This window comes from Talpa occidentalis, unplaced genomic scaffold (genome assembly GCF_014898055.3).
Source record: "Talpa occidentalis isolate TD23 unplaced genomic scaffold, MPIMG_talOcc4v2.1 talOcc4.4, whole genome shotgun sequence".
NCBI lineage: Eukaryota > Metazoa > Chordata > Mammalia > Eulipotyphla > Talpidae > Talpa > Talpa occidentalis.
Genome location: NW_023604295.1, coordinates 12,234,627 through 12,252,759, shown reverse-complemented (window position 1 = coordinate 12,252,759; position 18,133 = coordinate 12,234,627). Strand labels below are relative to the sequence as shown.

The window sequence follows — 18,133 nt, the reverse complement described above, 5'->3', positions numbered from 1 at the left end:
GGACAGGCTAAGACTAGAACATGCTTCTCCTGGAATTCAGTTTAATATTCAGCAACAGCATCTGATCAAATAAGCACTTGTCAATTTGCATAATCAATATTTCACTTTCCTACCATGCAGGGTCATTGTTTAAGTGATATACTTCTTGACCTTTAGAGTTTTAAATCACTTGGCTTAGTGAAATTCCCCAGACACCTTTAAATACTTGTGGAAAGGCATATGAATGCAGGCATTTGGAATGTTTTGAATACCAAAAGCCAAAACTGCGCAAGTAAATGACAAGAGTTTAAAAGGGTTGCCTTAACAGCTGGCTGAATAAATCAACCGAAGTTGAACCCTTCATTTAAGTTATCTATGGAATTTTTCTGTCTCCCTGTAAGGGATTCCTTGGAGGACAGAGGATTACAGATAAGCACTTTCACCTCTTAGCACCTCTGGAAACAACGTGTTGTTATTCCTAGTGCTATCTATAACACAAAACTGAATTTTTTAATCCAAGGAGGCCCCATCATGTGGGGTCTGAGCTGCTGGGATCGCCCCAAGTCTGGGCAGGTCTGGGAATTCCTGTCTCAAAGAAATCTCTGTGCCAGCGGGATGTACCTGCTTCAAAAGCTGGGTTTCAGGAAGGTGCTTTGTGTCTTTGACTTAAGCTTTTGTTGCGGGGTAAATGGAATTTACAGTTCTTTCCTCTTGTTTGGCACCAGCCCCAGGCCATGGTTTCTTATGGTTAGTCAAGAACTTTTCCATCTGTTTTAGAAGGAGGTAGACCAACGTTTTCTTTTAAATGCTTCTTCTTCTTTTTTTTTTTTTTAAAGATTTATTTATGCATACAGAGCTGGGGTACAGGCCAGAGATGCGGGGGTTGAGAGGATCCACCAGAGACAGAGCAGGGAACAGAACAGGCAGCAGGGAACAGAACAGGCAGACTGACTGAAACACACTGCTGAGGGGAGCAGCGGGTGAGACAGGAGAGGTTTACCTCGCCATGTGGGTTTCTCCCTGGCCAGCCAGGGATTGAACTCATGCTGCAGAGGCTGTGGATTGCTTCATCGTGCAGTGCTTAACCCCTTGCGCCACCAGGGAGGCCTGACCAATGTTTTCTTTTGAACATCTATTGATCACTCAGTCTCCTTGGATTTGTCTTTCTTGAGTATGGAAGATGAAGAACAAATCTGAAAGGTCCATGCAGGAGGCCGGAATGCAAAAGCCTACCAGGAAGCCCACCTGGGGGGCAGAAATGCGGATACCTGCCTGGAGGACTCAGACAATGAGCCTCCCCCCTCCCCCTACATGTCTCTTCTCAGACAAAGAACCTCTACCTGCCCCACACCTTTTCGTGCCCTACAAACTTTTCCTGCCATAGGAATCCAACTTCCCACCTGACCTCTCCTTACCCTATAAAACCCTGCTTCCCCCTGACAATGAGGCTTCACTGACCCCCGCTTGGGTGCGCATAAACCCCCGGGGCGCATAAACTTTCCCTCCTTTTGAGAAATTTAGCCTGGCTCTCCTTTTCTTTACCGTGCTGACCTTTCAAAATCCAAACTTGGAGTCGGGCTGGGGGGCGATGCAGACCCTCCTCAGAACCCAGAATCACCTAAGTCCAAGGATGTGTGTATTTGAAGAGTTGACAGCTGTAAAGCCATTTTAAAATGGAGCCCTCGGGCCTCTCTAGTGGTGTAAAGGTTAAGACATAGTCTATGAAGCTAACCGCAGCCACTGCAGCACGAGTTTGATTCCTGGCCAGCCAGGGAGCAGCCCACATGGTGCAGCAGACCTCTCCTGACTCGCCCACTGCTCCCCTCAGCAGTGTACTTCGGTTAATCTGCCTGTTCTGTTCCCCACTCTGTCTCTGGAGAATCCTCTCACTCCCCACACCTCTGGCCTGTACCCCAGCTCTTGTATCCATAAATAAATAAATCTTAAAAAAATAAATTAATAAAATGGAGCCCGGGAGCCATTACAAAGGAATTGTATCACCTGTTTCTTTTAAATTGAGCCAAAGGCCTTTGAGCTAAAAGCCTCTGAATTGAGTCAAAAGCAATTGTTTAAGAAACCATCAAGCAAACAGTTGTTTGAGAAGGGATGATTAAGAACTTTTAGCTAGAGGATAGAATCTGTTTCCTTTCTACCCTATCTGGAGAATCAGTAACCAATTATGCAAAGCCCAGAGCAGTGGGAGCATGGTTAACACTGATCAACTCTTTTCTTTAACCCCTCATCCCACCTTCCTCTTTTCCTTCTATAAACCCCCCACCCCCAATTTGTCCTTCCTTGGGGCATATTTTTGGTTTTCTACCTGAATCTGTGAACACTGAATTGCATTTCTTTGATCTAGATTAACATACTTTGCTTTTTCATTGCCCTCTGAATTTTTAGGTTAGCTGGCATCCGTGGTTGTGGGTGATAACTCGGAGGAGAAGGAATTGGCTTGCTGTATTCCTAGCAGCTGCTGGAAGCTCTGAGTGTTCATTCCAGCCTCCATTTGAGGGGAAAATACCAACAGCTAACAGTGCCCCCCGGACTCCTAGCTTCTGTCCCGATGCCCTTTTCTGGCTACAGGTCCCAGAGCGAAATGAATAATGAGAGGTGGGATAGTGGGACCACGAAGCAGGAAGGATTGATGGGGCTATTTCTTGGAAAGGTTAACAGAAACTACAGGGCCTGTTTTACTAAAACAATTAGAATGAAAATGTTTGTGAATGGTACTTGTGCTGTAATTTCAGTTATTGCTCTTTTTAAACTTAATGTTCAATCCATATTTATGGGAAAAAATTAAGACAGAAGGTTCAATGAGAGCTAGAACTAATGCTGAATAAGAAACTTAAACTCCACAGATAGGTTTTATGAACCCCACCCCACCCCAGACCAATGAGATCCAAGATACCAAGGACTACAAATCCCATAATGTCATCACCACTGAAGGGCAGATTGCTGGGAACCTAGGGTGGAGTTAAGCAGCCAGGCTTGTTATATAATCAGACATGTGGGCCTTGGGGGTGCTTGGTTTTTTGCTGGCTTTCAGCGTGATATTGGGGTTCCAGCTCAGAAGAACTGGTAGGACACACTCACCAATTTATCTCTTTCTTGGTGAGTTATTCATTTCTCCCCTTTTTTGTAAATAAACCCTTTATTACCCTTTTTGTGTGTGCCTGCAGGTGATTCTCATTATAAGTCCCTTTTAAGCATGTGGATAAGGACCCACAGTCAGGCCAACCCATTTCACCTTGGGATTGCGCTGTAACACAGAGAATGAACCCCAGGAGCCTCTTGCTCTACTCCAACGATTACAAACTCACCAGCTCATACTCGGTTTTACTTGACCCATGTCTGCTCTCTACCCCTCTGTGGGGTAGATGAAGATGATCAGACATTTACACCATTGTCCTCTGTGGCTATCACCTTGATCTTGTTAATATAGAGGGTGTGTGGGTGTGGGGCACACGTGTCTTACTGGACACCTGAGAATGGGTGTGTGTGCATGTTGCAAGTGTGCACACCTGAGCCTAGCAGGGAGGAGATTAAAGGGTGTTGACATCACCCTGGGTAAAGGAGCTCAGTTACTGTCTCCCTGCTGGCTTGTTTCCCCTGCTTAAAACATTTTCACATTAAAACTTGTGAAAATGATGCCAAGGCTCCAAAATTCTCTGAAATCTCTAGAACCGATGGTGAATCTACCTGGCCTGGGATGGTTGCAAAACACCTCCTCAAATTGGTTTGAAGTAAATCCCACCTATAATACTTAATGTCTATTAGGTTTAATTTTAATAGTTTTGAAATTTTTTTAAAACAGTATTTTTTAAAAACCTTAATTTTAATAAAATTGTTATACCTAAAACTTAATAATTTGTTAGCATCATGTAAGATCTAATCCGTGTTCAGAATTTACTAATTTCTCTAAGTTGGTTTGTTTGAGTAAAGATCCATAAGTAACTTACACTATATAAGGTTTACATGACACTTTTATCTTTTAATCTGTGATTACTAGTTTCTCTTTTCTCCTGATTTTTCTTGTTTTGGTTAAAAATTAGCTTGGTTTTAAAGCAAAACGTGATCTTTTTTTTTTTTTTTTTTAAAGATTTATTTATTTATTTAAACAAGTACTGGGTACAGTCAGAAGCGCGGGAGGGTGAGAGGATTCACCAGAGCCAGAGCGGGGAGCAGAACAGGCAGAAGGACCGAAGTACACTGCTGAGGAGCAGCGGGCGGCAGGAGAGGTCTGCGCGCAATATGGTACCCTCCCCCGGTGGCTGGGGAACAGCCGGGGATCGAACTGGCGCCGCAGAGGCCGCGGGCAGCTTCGCAACCCAGCGCTCAACCGCTGCGCCACCGGGGAGGCCCAAAACATGATCATTTAAGTCTATATTTCAGTGTTACTGGTTTATTTGAAAAATGAAATTGTACTGATTCTGACAGGCCTCCCTAAGATATATCACTTTGGCTTGTTAATTGTTTCCAGCTGAGATAGGTAGCCGACTTGCTAGCTCAGGAGAAACTTTTACCACCCCCTTTAAAAACTAGAAGAAGGTCAGTTGGACTTATAAATCAAAATTAGGAATTTTACCAGGGACAAACTTTCTGTCAGAGAAACCTATCTATAAGGCAGAGCAAACATCTGATTACACAGCATCTGGTCTTTGTGCTGAGTCCCCTTATCTTCATGTGAGTGCCCTGCCTCCCTCCTCAAAGCCCTGGCCCACATCCCACTCCTTAACTCAGGGTATATACCCTTATTTTGACCCATTGACCACAGGATACACATCCAGTAGATTTTCTGTATAGATGTAATTAAATTATTTTCTCCTACTAACTGAGAAGAACTCAGGGGTGTGTGTGGGATATTTCTTCTCTGTCCCTAGAGCATCATGCTCATTAGACTTTTCTACCATCCCATGCTCCTGGGGGGCAGTCTTTGTTTTATTCCTTCCTCATTTCTCTATCTCTTTGTCTCTTGCTCTCTGTCTCTGTCTCTCTCTCTCTCTGTCCTTGATTTACCAGTAGGAATGGATTGTGACAATATTTTATTCTGCTCCTGCATTAAAATAGTCTAATCATTTTGGCTTAGGGTTATTGAGCATTATAGGTTATTTGGCTTAGGGTTATTGAGCAACCTACTTGTTTCACGTGTAGGCCAAAGGAACTACAGTAAGGAAATTGAAACAGGTGCCACGGTGGGCAAACCTGTGGGCATTGAGGCAGCATGGACCTGGGTTTAGCACCCGGTGACATTGGCTCACTGTGTCCCTTTGGATAAAGGTTTAACTGCACTTGCTCTCGATTCCTTTGATCTTCAAGCTGTGTTGATGGGGTTAAGCTGGGTGTTGTTTGAAAATTCACAGCACGGTGCTCCCCACATACAGAACCTTAGTAGATGTGAATGTAAACACTGCTATTGTGCTCACTCCCATAATCAGAGTTTGGTATGTTTTCATTTTTTTAGACTTTTAAAGAATACAGTTTTAAACTAACAGAATAACTGAGCAGATAGTACACAGAGTTCCATGCACCCACCCTAAGCCAACCCTCCCAGTTCCCCTATTATTAATCTCTCGCATTGATGTGGTTCCTTTGTTACAATGAATGAACCAGTATGGATAGGTTATTATTAACTATAGTCTGTAGTTTACATTAGCGTTCTCTCTTTGTGTTGCATAGTTCTCTGGGTTTTGACACATTCATGAATCCACCATTATACAGTTTCAAACAAAACAATTTGCCACCCTAAAAATCCCCTGTGCTCCACCTAGTCGTCTCTCTTCCTCACAGTCCCACCCCCTGGCAGCCTCAGGTCATTGTGCTGTCTCTACCCTATGCCTTTTCCAAAATGTCATTTAGTTGAAACCATATAATATGTAACCTTTTCAGATTGGCCTTTTTCCCTTAGCAATAGGCTTTAAAGTTTCGTTTTTCTAAATGCATGTGATTTATAATTAATGGTTAGGATTACACAGTACAAGACAGGAAGCTGCTTTTGATATTCACCTATTTCCTTGACGCGATATGTGGAAAGATTGGAGGACTTTTTTTTCTTTTAAGATTTATTTATGCATACAAGAACTGGGGTACAGGCCAGAGATGTGTGTGTGGGGGATGAGAGGATTCACCAGAGACAGAGTGGGTAACAGAACAGGCAGACTGACTGAAATACACTGCTGAGGGGAGCAGCGGGTGAGTCAGGAGAGGTCTGCTGTGTCATGTGGGTAGCTCCCTGGCCAGCTGGGGATTGAACTCGTGTGCTGCAGTGCTGCAGATAGCTTCATAGGTTGTGTCTATCCCCTTGCGCCACCAGGGAAGCCCAAGATTGGAGGATTTTCACTTCCCACATTGAGCTGAGAGTCAGAGGTAAGAATACCAGGATTCTGGATCCTTGACTTATAAGCACATTGTTTGGTGGTGTTGATGCAACTGTGGGTATAATGCAGTGGCTTCTATGCCTGGTCCACAAGCTGGATGCAACCTAAAGATGTAGACTCCTTTATCCCTGAGAGTTTCTGATTTCATAAGGTTGGAATGAGGCCCGGGAACCTGAATTCTACTAGGATCCACAGGTAATAAATAGAACAATTTCTTTAGTAAAAAAAAGAACATGTGGTGTCAGAGAATTTGAGTTCAAGTCCTTATTCTTCCTTATAACACCAAATATTACGTAGTTCCTGAGTTCATGTAACATCTGCTTTCATTTATGATTTTATTAGAATTTTCTCCCTTTTTCCTTAGCGAGCCTAGCTAAATATTTGTCAATTTTGTTTATCTTTTCAAAGAACCAGGTCTTGCTTTCTTTGATCTTCTATATTGTATGTTTGATTTTGATTTCATTTATTTCCACTCTAATTTGTATCATTTCCTTCCATTTACTGACTTGATTTCATTTATTCTTTTAGTTCATTTATTATTTCTAGTTTCTTTCAGGTTAGATTGTTTATTATAGATTTTTCCTTTTTTAATATTTATTTATGCATACAAGAGCTGGTGTAGGCCAGAGGTGTGGGGGGTGAGAGGATTCACCAGAGACAGAGTGGGGAACAGAACAGGCAGATCTACTGAAACACACTGCTGAGGGGAGCAGCAGGCGAGATAGGAGAGGTCTGCTGTGCCGTGAGAGTCAGCTCCCTGGCTGGGGATCAAACTTGTGCTGCAGTGGCTGGTGATAGCTCCATAGTACTGAGATATAACCCCTAGTGCCACCAGGGAGGCCCAGATTTTTCTTGTTTTTTGATCATCAGTCATACATCCTAACCTAAAGTGTTGGGGAAGAGGCAGCCACGAAAGAATCATACATATCAATGTTGTCATTAACTATGCAAAGTGCTAAGAAAGAAAACATGTAGTGCTGTGAGAATGAATACAGGAGAAGCTACAGAGTCAGGAAAGGGGTCAGCTGTTTCGCTTTCCCAACAAAAATGACCTTGGACTAAGATGTTACCTGTGAAATAAGGATCAGAGCAGCTAAGGTCCATGTGGTTTGTTACATCAGGAGGGAGGGGTGAGCTGGGGAATAACCATTCATGTATCTGCCTGTAGATAAGCATCCAGCACGCGCCTCTACAATTGCACTAGAATTTCTCACAAGTCTCTAAAATGTGTTTTATAATTCTGCTGATTATATTTATTGTAAGCTCAAACAATCAAGCTGTAATAGATCTCCAAGAGTGTTAGAGTTTTAGTTGTCAGTGAATTTTAACATTTCCCTGTATTTAGATAGGGTCACTTACTGAACGAGAAAAGCTTCTGATTTTGTACCACAATACTTCAGAATTGTGTAGTGCTTGAGAATTTATCAAGTGCTTTTACTCATGGTCTCTTTTTCTCTGTAGCCTTGTTTGTGTGTAAGAACTGGGATGTAGACAAGAAGCATAGGAGGTGAGAGGATTCACTAGAGACAGAGTAGGGAGCAGAACAGGTGGATTTACTGAAATACACTGCTGAGGGGAGCAGCGGGCGAGATAGGAGACGTCTCCTGCACCATGTGTGGGTCAGCTCCCTGGCCGGCTGGGGATCGAACTCAGGTTGTAGAGGTGATAGCGCTGAGACTTAACCCCTGGGCCACCAGGGAGGCCCAAATGTAGGTCTTTCTTAAAAGTGATGTGGCAAGGGCCTCCCCTGGTGGTATAGTGCTGGGCTGTGAGGTTGCCTGCAGCTTCTGCAACACCTGTTCATTCCCCAGCAGCCGGTTAGGGTCCCACACACACACACACAAAAGTGATGTGGCAAAACTAGAAATTTTGCAAAGAGGAATATCTGTAGACAATCAAGACAACGTCTCATGCTGAAGTTGAGGTCCAACAATTTCCTGTGTTTCTTTCCCTATTTTTGAGAGCCAACCAAAATGTCTGCAGAAACTTGCATCTCAGCCCGATGGAGAGATGTTCAAAGTGACAGGAGATAAATTGCTGTAAAAGTATTGATGATATTAAAAATTCTGCCCATATGAGGTGAAATTATGCTTTATCTTCTGATGTATCTCTTTTTCAATATCAACCATGTTTCTGCTGCTCACTTTGGAGGATGATTAAGATAATTGTTGCTGAAATTGAACCATGTGGTCAGCCCTGTATTAAAATAAGGATTTATTTCATACATTGGGGCAGTAGGTGACAATATAGAATTATTTATTTTAGAGATTACAAAACCACTTAATCTCCCTCCTTGTTATCTTTCCTCCTATCTCATTATAGAGCTTGCAGTTCCTGCCATTAGAGTCATCCTTGGAATTTGTAAGACCTGCATATAAAAAAACCTGTTAAAATAACATGCCCTAAAAAAAGTAACCCATTAGCATCTACCAAGGCTTAAGTGTTAATTATAACCATGAAATTTGAATGCTATGGTTAAGTGGTTTATTACTCAGAGGCCAAAGACTTCTAGATATGTCTGAATCCAAGGACAGAGCCAAAGTTTGAATAATTCTAATGATGATGAAAATGTATCAGCAAATTATGGGATCTTTCCTTCCAATCTTTCATGCTATTCTAAACTGGTACGTTTTCAGGATACATTTAAGTGTTAATTATGCCAGATACTGTGAGATCATCAAAGATCTTCTCAAATATAAGATGCTTCTTTCTTCTTAAAGTTGTATGGGAGAATTCTCTGTTTTTCCCTGAGAAGCTTGTTTAGCTATTGTGTTTGTACCAATGTGACAATTGTTGATCTCAGGACAGAACTGTGATTTTGTACACTGCCACGGGATCTCATGTTTAGCAACAGATTTTTTTGTACGTGATCTTTGATTATGATTATATTTTTTATTCTAATAATCTTGAAAAATTTCCTTTAAAAAGTAAGAGTCAGACTTGTCATCCTGAATTCCAAGTCCTATTATTTGGCTGAGTCTTTCTATGATCTTGTTGAATTGTCAGTAAAGTCATGGGTTATTGATGAATTAATTATGCATTTATTGTAACAAAAAAGTGGAGGGATAGCTTTGTTTTTCCACCTTATCTGATGCCATCATTCTATTTTTATTCGTTAACTTTATTTTGCAAAATGGAGGACCCAAGACACAAATCTGTCTCTCTGAAATTTAGTTGGCTCCCAAATAAAACATTCATCTCTTAGTTCGTTTTAGCGAATCATCCTAAGTCTTATCATTGTGTTGATGCTTGAATACTAACCAAATGGGAAATAGATGAAGTACATTTCAATGCAGGAAATGAACTCCATAGCAGGGGACAGTGGGGGGAGGGTGGGCAGATCTTGTTGGTTGGGTGCTCCAGCTGGTGATCCCAAGTAGGTAAGGACATTTGAATATTGAAAGTAGAAGTTGAATATTGAAAGTTGAAGGCATAGGAAGTAAGATAGAAAGTCAGATTTTCTAGTTCACAGCTTTACTTTGAGAACAAACCAGAGCAGATAAAAGAAAGCAAATCTTATCTGTATGGAACTTCAACAACCCTGCTTGTAAAGGTCAGTCTCATACCGTAAGTTCTTGGTATTTATTATATGTAGAGTTGATTTAGTTTAAGGAATGCTCCAGTAATTTGAGAAACTGGGAATCTCTCAAACAATTTGGACCCTTGGGAAAGTCTTGTGACAGCTTTACTGTAATTATGAGCATGAATCTGAAGGACTCATTCAAAACAAGACTGAAGAATCTTCTGGGAAAGTGATTCTCAATCAAATAGTCATTTGATCATCTGTATCAGAGATTGGTTTATTTTAACACGAGGCTCTCTGGACCTTATTCCAAGGTGACTGGAGCAAAAGATCTAGGAGATGAGGTTGAAGAACCTGCATTTCACAAAATACTAGAAGGTTCTTATTCATACCTAGTGTAGGCACTCTTCCCTGAGGATATGTCAAGCCCACCACTTAGGAAAGAAGATAAAACTTTGAGCCTGTTGCTCAAATGGACTGGGCTATTTTTGGCAGAGCTTCCTATTACAGATAAAAAAATAGTCACGTCAGTGACAAAAGGCTTCATAAAGTATTCCAAACTCCACGGGTGGCATAATTTACTGTTGTTTACAATTCTGATGTGTTCTGGAGAAATTTCATGTTTTCATCAAATTGCCTCAGATAAATGCACTGAGAGTACTTGTAGTTCTTGCATTGGAATATAATCTAATAGAATAAAATTTCCTAGAGCTGTACAGATAACATAGTAGGACACATGGATTTGTGTCTGTGTAGTTACCTATCCTAAGTTCAAGTTATTTGTATTGTATTATTTAACAAACATGGGCTAGGCACTGTCCTACTCCTTTATTATAATCAAATGTATATTAATTATACCATTATTTAATGTTGATAAAGGGATAAAATTAAAGCAGCAACTATGTATCTAATATTTGATCCGATATTGAAGACACTTTACCCACTGCATTTGGTACATAGAGGGTGAGCTATGGATTCAGACCGTCATTGGTTTTAGTTTTTCCACCTGCTGGCTGTATAAACTTGGACATATTATTTAACTGCTTTGAATCTCTGCTTTCTTAACTATAAAAAGAGAATAATAGCATATTACTTCTATGATATAGAAAAGTACCTTTCTACAGAGTCTGGAACATACCAAATATTCATGTGCTCTATTCTGGACTACAGGATGGAGGAAGGGGGATTTCCATTGCTTCTGCAGCTCAGTCATGGTTTATTATTGAGCTGGGAATATTTCATACTTCAGGTTCTTCCTTCTTATAATTTTCCTTTATTCATAATGCAGGCATCCCCTTCTACAGGAACAATGAAACATGGTACAACCACGCTGTTATTAATTTTGCCTGGAGCCTGCTGTCTGACCTCTCTAGCAATAGCATCCACTCCTTTGCCTTAAAAAATTCCTCACTAAATTTCTCCACTAGGCATGAGCATTATTCTTAGTCCTCCCACTGCTTCAGGGCAGCATAGTCATCAGTAATATGTACATTTACTTGGTTCAGGTCTCTTTCTCTGCTTTGCTCAAAAGCAGCACTGACCTTTTTAATTAGCTGGGTTGCAGATGACTGAGCTTGCACATAGGAGGGCCAGTGAGAAAATAAATCTTCCCTGCTTCTATCTAGCCAGTCACTAAGAGTCAGGAAGGATTCCTGCAAAAGTCCATAAATCTTCTATCTTCCTTCCCAAAGGATTGTGAGAAAGCAACTCTCCTGTCTTTAGGTACGGGATCATTCCTGAATGCTTGGGGAGGGTGTTTGATGTCTGTTTTTTGGTGCCAAAATTGTGGGTGGCAAGAGTTAGCATCCTGCAGTTAGGAGGAAAAAGAGAGAAAGGGACTGCTAAAGGACAGCATTAATGTGTCTGGGGTGTGTAAATCGCCTACACTCTGCAAATGAGCTGTGGATAGGTTGCATTTCTCAGATTGGATACCTACAGTGAGCAGGAGGGTCAAAGTGAACCCTGGAGCAAACGCTGGAGTACATTCAAAGGATAAAAGAGAGAGGGAGGAATTGAGATGGTGGAGTCCATTGTCTTTTTCCACATGAAATGGGCATTTCGGCATGTCCAAAATCATAGAGAGAGGAGTTGAGCATCCCCAAGCAGTGAAGCCAGCTGTTACCAATTAGAGAAAACACAAATCTTAGGAAGTTGCACCAACCAGAAGGTGGGAACACAAACCTAGTCTCCAGGACTGCAGAGATCTATGGCTGAATGAAAGGGAGATTGGCCTAAGTTGGAAAAGCGTTTCTCATTTGAGAATCAGCGTTCCAGCATGCTCCAGAGGACCAGACCAGCCGCAGAGTAGAAACACAGCAAATTGAGCAAAGAGGGTATTTTCCAGGGGCCATAGCCAGAGGAAAGACTGAAAACGCAGGTCCCAAATTCTGCCAGACATATTACAACAGCAGGCCAATGTGAAATGGCTGCAGATTTCATTGGCAAGGTGACGGCATGCCTGGGAATTTCTTCTTAGGTTCTAGGCAAGTAATCCAGAGTAAACAGAGAGAGAACTGGGTAGCCAGAGCTATGGAGGCCAAGTTTGGAATCAGTGGGCTCATACTATGTGCGTCTTGGACATTTTAGGTTTTATTTTTATTTTATTTTAAGTACATAGTGGAGGAAAGATTGCCTGTCATCGCAGATTACCATTTGCCCACCCATTTTTTTTTTTAAAGATTATTTATGCATACAAGAACTGAGGTACAGGCCAGAGGTGTGGGAGGTGAGAGGATTTACTAGAGTCAGAGTAGGGAGCAGAACAGGCAGATTGACTGAAATCCACCATTGAGGGGGACAGCGGGTGAGTCAGGAGAGGTCTGCTGTGCCATGTGGGTAGTTCCCTGCCCGGGGATCGAACTGGAGCTGCAGTGTCTGTGAATAGCAGGACCCCCACCCATGTTTTCTTTCCCCACCATATCTCCCTGTAACAGGGTGGTCCCCAGGAAAGGTTCCAGGTTTCCTGCCCCACCCAAAAGAAGGGTGGAGCTGAGCAGAGAGAGAAGAAGCTGCAGAGAAGACAGAGAAGGAGGAAGCAGGATGGAGCCAGAAGGAGACCTGGAGGAGGCGCATGGAACCTAGAGACACGTGAAGAAACTGCGCTTGTCTTTTGGTCGTGGACGGGGTGACACAGATGTGGGTGAGACCCGTGGGGAGGTGACCATGGCAACTTTTATCTTGATTTTGATTTTGCTCTTTTCCTTCTGGGCTTGTCTGGTTGTTTCTGACCCTTTCCTGTGGGTCCTCACTGGAAGGTGCTTTAGACTTGTGGCAGGCTTTGGGGCCTTGCTCTGGGCCAATCCCATCTGGATGGAGTTTTACCCCCGAGGGCACGGGTAACTTTGCTTGATTTAGAAACTAGATTCTTTGCCTTTCCTGTCTTGTTTCCTAATTGTATTAAAGTTCCTTCCCATTAAAGTCTCATATGTTTTGTGTTGATGCGGCGGATGGCAGAACCCATTTAGAATAGGCAGGTTTGCGGGGTCTGGGCTGCCCCTCTCCCTGCCCTGTAACATGCCCACCACCTTCTCTCCATACAGTACTACTCATAGCCCCACGCAGAGAAGCTCACAAACTTTAGGTGTCATGTTCTCTTCATCTCAAGGCACATTTCTGATTTTGCACCCAAATCCAAAAGCTGTATGAGTATGTGTGTGGGTGGGGGAGGGTTCCTCACATCACCAAAAGCAAGTCTGACACCAGCTGGATGCCCTACAATTCTGCTCCATTCTGACTCTATCTACCCAGGGATGGAATCAAATTTCATGGGTGAAGGGCTCATTCCTGTGAGACAGCCTCCCTCTTCCCCTTCAGGTGCCACTAAGAAGTCCAGGCTGTCACTTGCACTTCTGGCTGACAGCTGTGGAGTACAGGTTCCCATGACCCTTCTTTGGACTGGAGTTGGTTAATTTGCTAGAGCACTCAGAGAAACATTGAAACCTTTTACTCACTAGCTTACTGGCTTGTTGTAACAGAAGATAACTCAGGAACCTCCTGATGAAATAGATGCACAGACCGAGGTATGTGAGAAGGGAGAAGGAGCTTTCTTGTCTTCCTTTCCCAAATCTCATCTTCATGAACCTGTCCTTTTCGGATTTTATTTTGAAAGCTTCATTGCAAAGGTATGCTTGACTAAATCATGGGCCACTAATAACTGAAAGAAATTTCCAGGCCCTCTGCCCTTCCACAGAGGTCTAAGGGTAGAACTGAAGTGCCTACCCAATAATTACCTGGCTGGTTTCCCTGGCAACCAGGCCCCTACCTCAGATTCAATTCAAAAGCCACCTCATTAACATAACAAAAGAATCCTTTAGGAAATTCTGAGGGTTTTAGGTACTCTGTGCCAGAAACTGGAGGAAGAGCTAATAAACATGCATTATAAATCATAACAGCACATCACTTATGGGAATCCTGGGTGCTGACTTGAAAGCAGTAGCATTGGTTGAGCTTTCAAGAATATGACTCTTGGGCCTCTCTAGTGGCACAAGGGGTTAGGCGCAGTCTGTGAAGCTGTCCGCTGTCTCTGCAGCACTAGTTCAATCCCTGGCTGGCCAGGGGGCAACCCACATGGCGCAGCAGACCTCTCCTGCCTGGCCCACTGCTTCTCTCAGCAGTGTATTTTGGTCCATCTGCCTGTTCTGTTCCCCACTCTGTCTCTGGTGAATCCTCTCACCCCCCACACCTCTGGCCTGTACCCCAGCTCTTGTGTGCATAAATAAATAAATCTTTAAAAAAAAAAGAATATGACTCTTGACTAAGCAACAACTCGGAGAATTTAATAATTCAGGTGACTATTAGAGAAAATGTGATCTATTCACGGTCCTGGCTAAAAAACCTGGGGAGAACTGACTCGCCTTACCCGAGGAGCTTGATGAGATGATCTTTGGAGAAGAAAATGATTTGGTGAAGAGTTCCTTGACTGCTATTTAGTCATTCAGGTAGCATTATTGAATATTAAGATTTGTGAGGTAGAGGCAGGCAATATATTCAAGAAGATATCATTGTGACTTGCACAGTTTTTAAAAAAATACTGTAGTAATTTTTTCTTAATTTAGGTTCTGAGTTGTTAAAAATTGTATCTTATTGAGGTAACGTTAGTTTTTCACACCGTGTATGATTTAGGGATATAGGTTCACACCCTGTTGGATGTATGTTACAAACCACACCCATCACATAGGCACCAGGTAAATGTAATAGGTGTGTAATGTCTTTGTCACTTTGTGAAAATGATTCAGATGCTATTTCCAATCAGAATGGTAAACTGAGATTGATACGGCTGCCTGTCCCTGAAGTGGGTTGAATTTGAAACTGTCAAGGTAAAAGAAATTATGAGGTGGCAGGGTTAGTTGCCCCAAGTCCTGTTTGGACAGGTGGACTAAATCATGGACAAAAGAGCCCCGTTCAAATGATTTGGCCACCACACTGACCATGAGGCACTATGTTAGACAAAAAGTGTTAAATTCTGACTAATGATTATCCCATAATTTCCTGTAGAGAGAAGGCCAAGAGCCTGCATGTGCAGCTGGAATGTAACCCACCTGCACAGGCCTGGGCATATCTCCTCCTAAATCCCTTGAAGGAGCCAGACTAAATTCTCCATTCCCAAACTGGCTTCCTCATACATGAGACTCCAATAAAAGCTTGCCTGACTGGATTACATCTAGTGCTTTCTGGTGAATTCTTTCCCTGGAGGACAAAGAACCCAGTCTTTGGGCTGGGGCCTATAACAATTTCTGTTGAATTACTAATTTCTTTGAGGCATTCAACCTGGCCACTCTTGGATTTTACAGCCCTCATGGACCATGTTCCACCCTTGGATGGGTGGACAGGTGGACTTGCATCAGTTAAGCCAGAAGTGACTTTGAGAAGGAGGAGTTTCACCAAATGCAGAGGGGTGACCATGTACATGGACCTAATAAGGAATTGACATAGCCAAAAAACTTTTCTCCCTATAGAAATGATATCCTGTCATGTCTCAAACTTTTCTCCATCTGACTAGTGAAGATGGAGGCTACCCTCCTCTGGGGTAATGGACAACAGTCCTGTCACTGCCAAAAGACAGCTTTTCACACCTGCCTTCCTCGAGAGAATGGAAAACTAATTGGTGTGTGGCTTGAGAGTCTGAAACCTAGCAGAGTTGGCAGGTGTGAACAATCTTCTTTCACACGGTGCAGAGTCATTGAGAGGGACATGGTGGAGCTGTCCCAAGATGTCTGTTTCCCACTGCTCGGTGCCGGCCACCACGCCACGCTCTGTACCTACACAAATGTGTTCTACTGTGAAAGTAACTGACAGATGTAATTTGGTTCTGGAAACAGAATTTCATGACATAAGGCTGGAAACTAACTCATTAGCTGTGATCTTGTGAAAATTCTGGCATTCTGAGATAAAGAAGTTTGATCACCAATATGTCACATCAAAAGACTTTGAAAGAGCTTTAAAAGGCAATGTAGGGGTCTCTTTGGTGGTGCAAGGGGTTGAGCACCACACTATGAAGCAATAGGAAGCTTCTGCAGCATGGGTTCAATCCCTGGCCCGCCAGGGAGCTACCCACATGGTGCAGCAGACCTCTCCTATCTCACCTGCTGCTCCCCTCAGCAGTGTGTTTCAGTCAGTCTGCCTGTTCTGTTCCCCACTCTGTCTCTGGTGAATCCTCTCACCCCCCACATCTCTGGCCTGTGCCCTAGTTCTTGCATGCATAGATAAATAAATCTTTAAAAAAAATGATGACTAACATAAAAAAAACCTTTATTTATTTATTTTTTAAAAAAGGCAATGTAGATCAGTATGAAAGTGGAATGTTTCATTTCATAAGAAAATTGCACTTGGAGGAGAATATATCCAACTATTTAAAGTATAGGTGTGGGGGGAGGGGAGTAATGGAGAAGGAGAATATTCACTTAGGAGAACTTGTGCAGAACCGACCAAACTTGCGTAGCCAAGGCATGTCCCTTCTTTGTGGAACTAATGGATATAAACACTCAAAGGAAGTAAGCATCAGTGTGAGTGAAAAATGAGACCCAAAAAAATATCAAAGTGACTTATGATATCAATAGACCAATGAATTGCCAATGACACAAATTCTCTTGATGAGCCTTGGCAGGCAATTAGGTAAGAGTAGTTTCTCCTGGAATATCAGTTTGAAATGGTTATTAACCATGTACACTGAGATTTGATGGACTAAAAAAAATAGTTAAAAAATAACTTTTGCATTGAATTGTTCCCTCCATTATACATTTTTAAAAGCAGCTCACCATGAGCTGAAGTCAGAGATTTTTATACCAAAGATGACTAAACTGAAAATATGAAACCTTCTATTTTTAGTGGATCCTCATATTCTTTACTGCTTCCATTCCCAGTTTCCAGATAATATGTTCTCTAGTTGGCTGGTTATTGTGCTGTAAATCACATTTCACTATGTCAGCAAATAACGGCATGAATTTAAAGAGTGAAACAAAATCAACTTGGGAAAAACTAACATAAAACACAAAAGTCTAGGACTAGAAAAATGAGAGACAACAAAAAGGTAGATAAAATAAAAACGATAGTGTATTTGTATCTATATATTGTGAAAACGAATGACCATTAATTAAAGAAATATGTCAGCTTTTTGTTTGATAAATGCAAATTTAATATATCTATCAGTACACTGAATTATATTTTGAACTTTCCAATTGATTGCCATTGCATTATATTCTCAATGCTAATTTAACATTTTCAAATATATTATTAATGCTCTATGTTAAATATAGGTATTAGATATACATGTATTTTAGACATTTATTTTTATGTCTGATCTGTATGTTCATTAGCCAGAGAGTAAAACAGAAATCTATATTGCTACAGAAATGTGCCAGAGACTTTGACATTTTCAACAATTTCCTTATTTTTAAGTGTGTTTGTTTGAACTGCCTGCTACAGTGACACAGGTTGGCTTTTCCGAAAGTACATGTGTTTTTTAAAAAGTTAAATGAACCCTTTAAAGTAATCCATTCTGTTTTCCTAGATGATACATGAGGATTTAAAATATATGTTTACAGTTAAGAACCAAGTTTTGCCCCTTACAGTATCTACTTGAAAAATTAATTCATATCAATTTTCTGAGCATGCCATTATATAGAAGTATTTTTTAAATTAAGTGATTGAAATATAATTAAATTCCAGGTGAAGAAAAACATAGATGAAGTGGAAGATGATGAAAAAGCAAATGTTTCCTGAGTTCATTCTCCCTTGCTGAATCACACTTATACAATTATGT

At 41.7% G+C, this 18,133-nt stretch overlaps 1 long non-coding RNA gene across 5 annotated transcripts in view; it reads right to left on the bottom strand.

Annotated features, from left to right (window-relative positions):
- The window catches only part of LOC119256758 (uncharacterized), a 42,727-nt gene extending 28,647 nt beyond the window's left edge, over positions 1-14,080 (bottom strand). For 4 of the 5 annotated variants that reach the window (XR_005127879.2, XR_008553771.1, XR_008553770.1 and 1 more), the window contains exon 1: positions 13,827-14,080. This is a non-coding gene — a long non-coding RNA (uncharacterized LOC119256758). Of the gene's footprint in view, positions 1-11,014; positions 11,175-13,826 lie in introns of all 5 variants that reach the window. The other variant, XR_008553772.1, reaches the window with a different exon arrangement.
- Between the last annotated feature and the right edge of the window lie 4,053 nt (positions 14,081-18,133).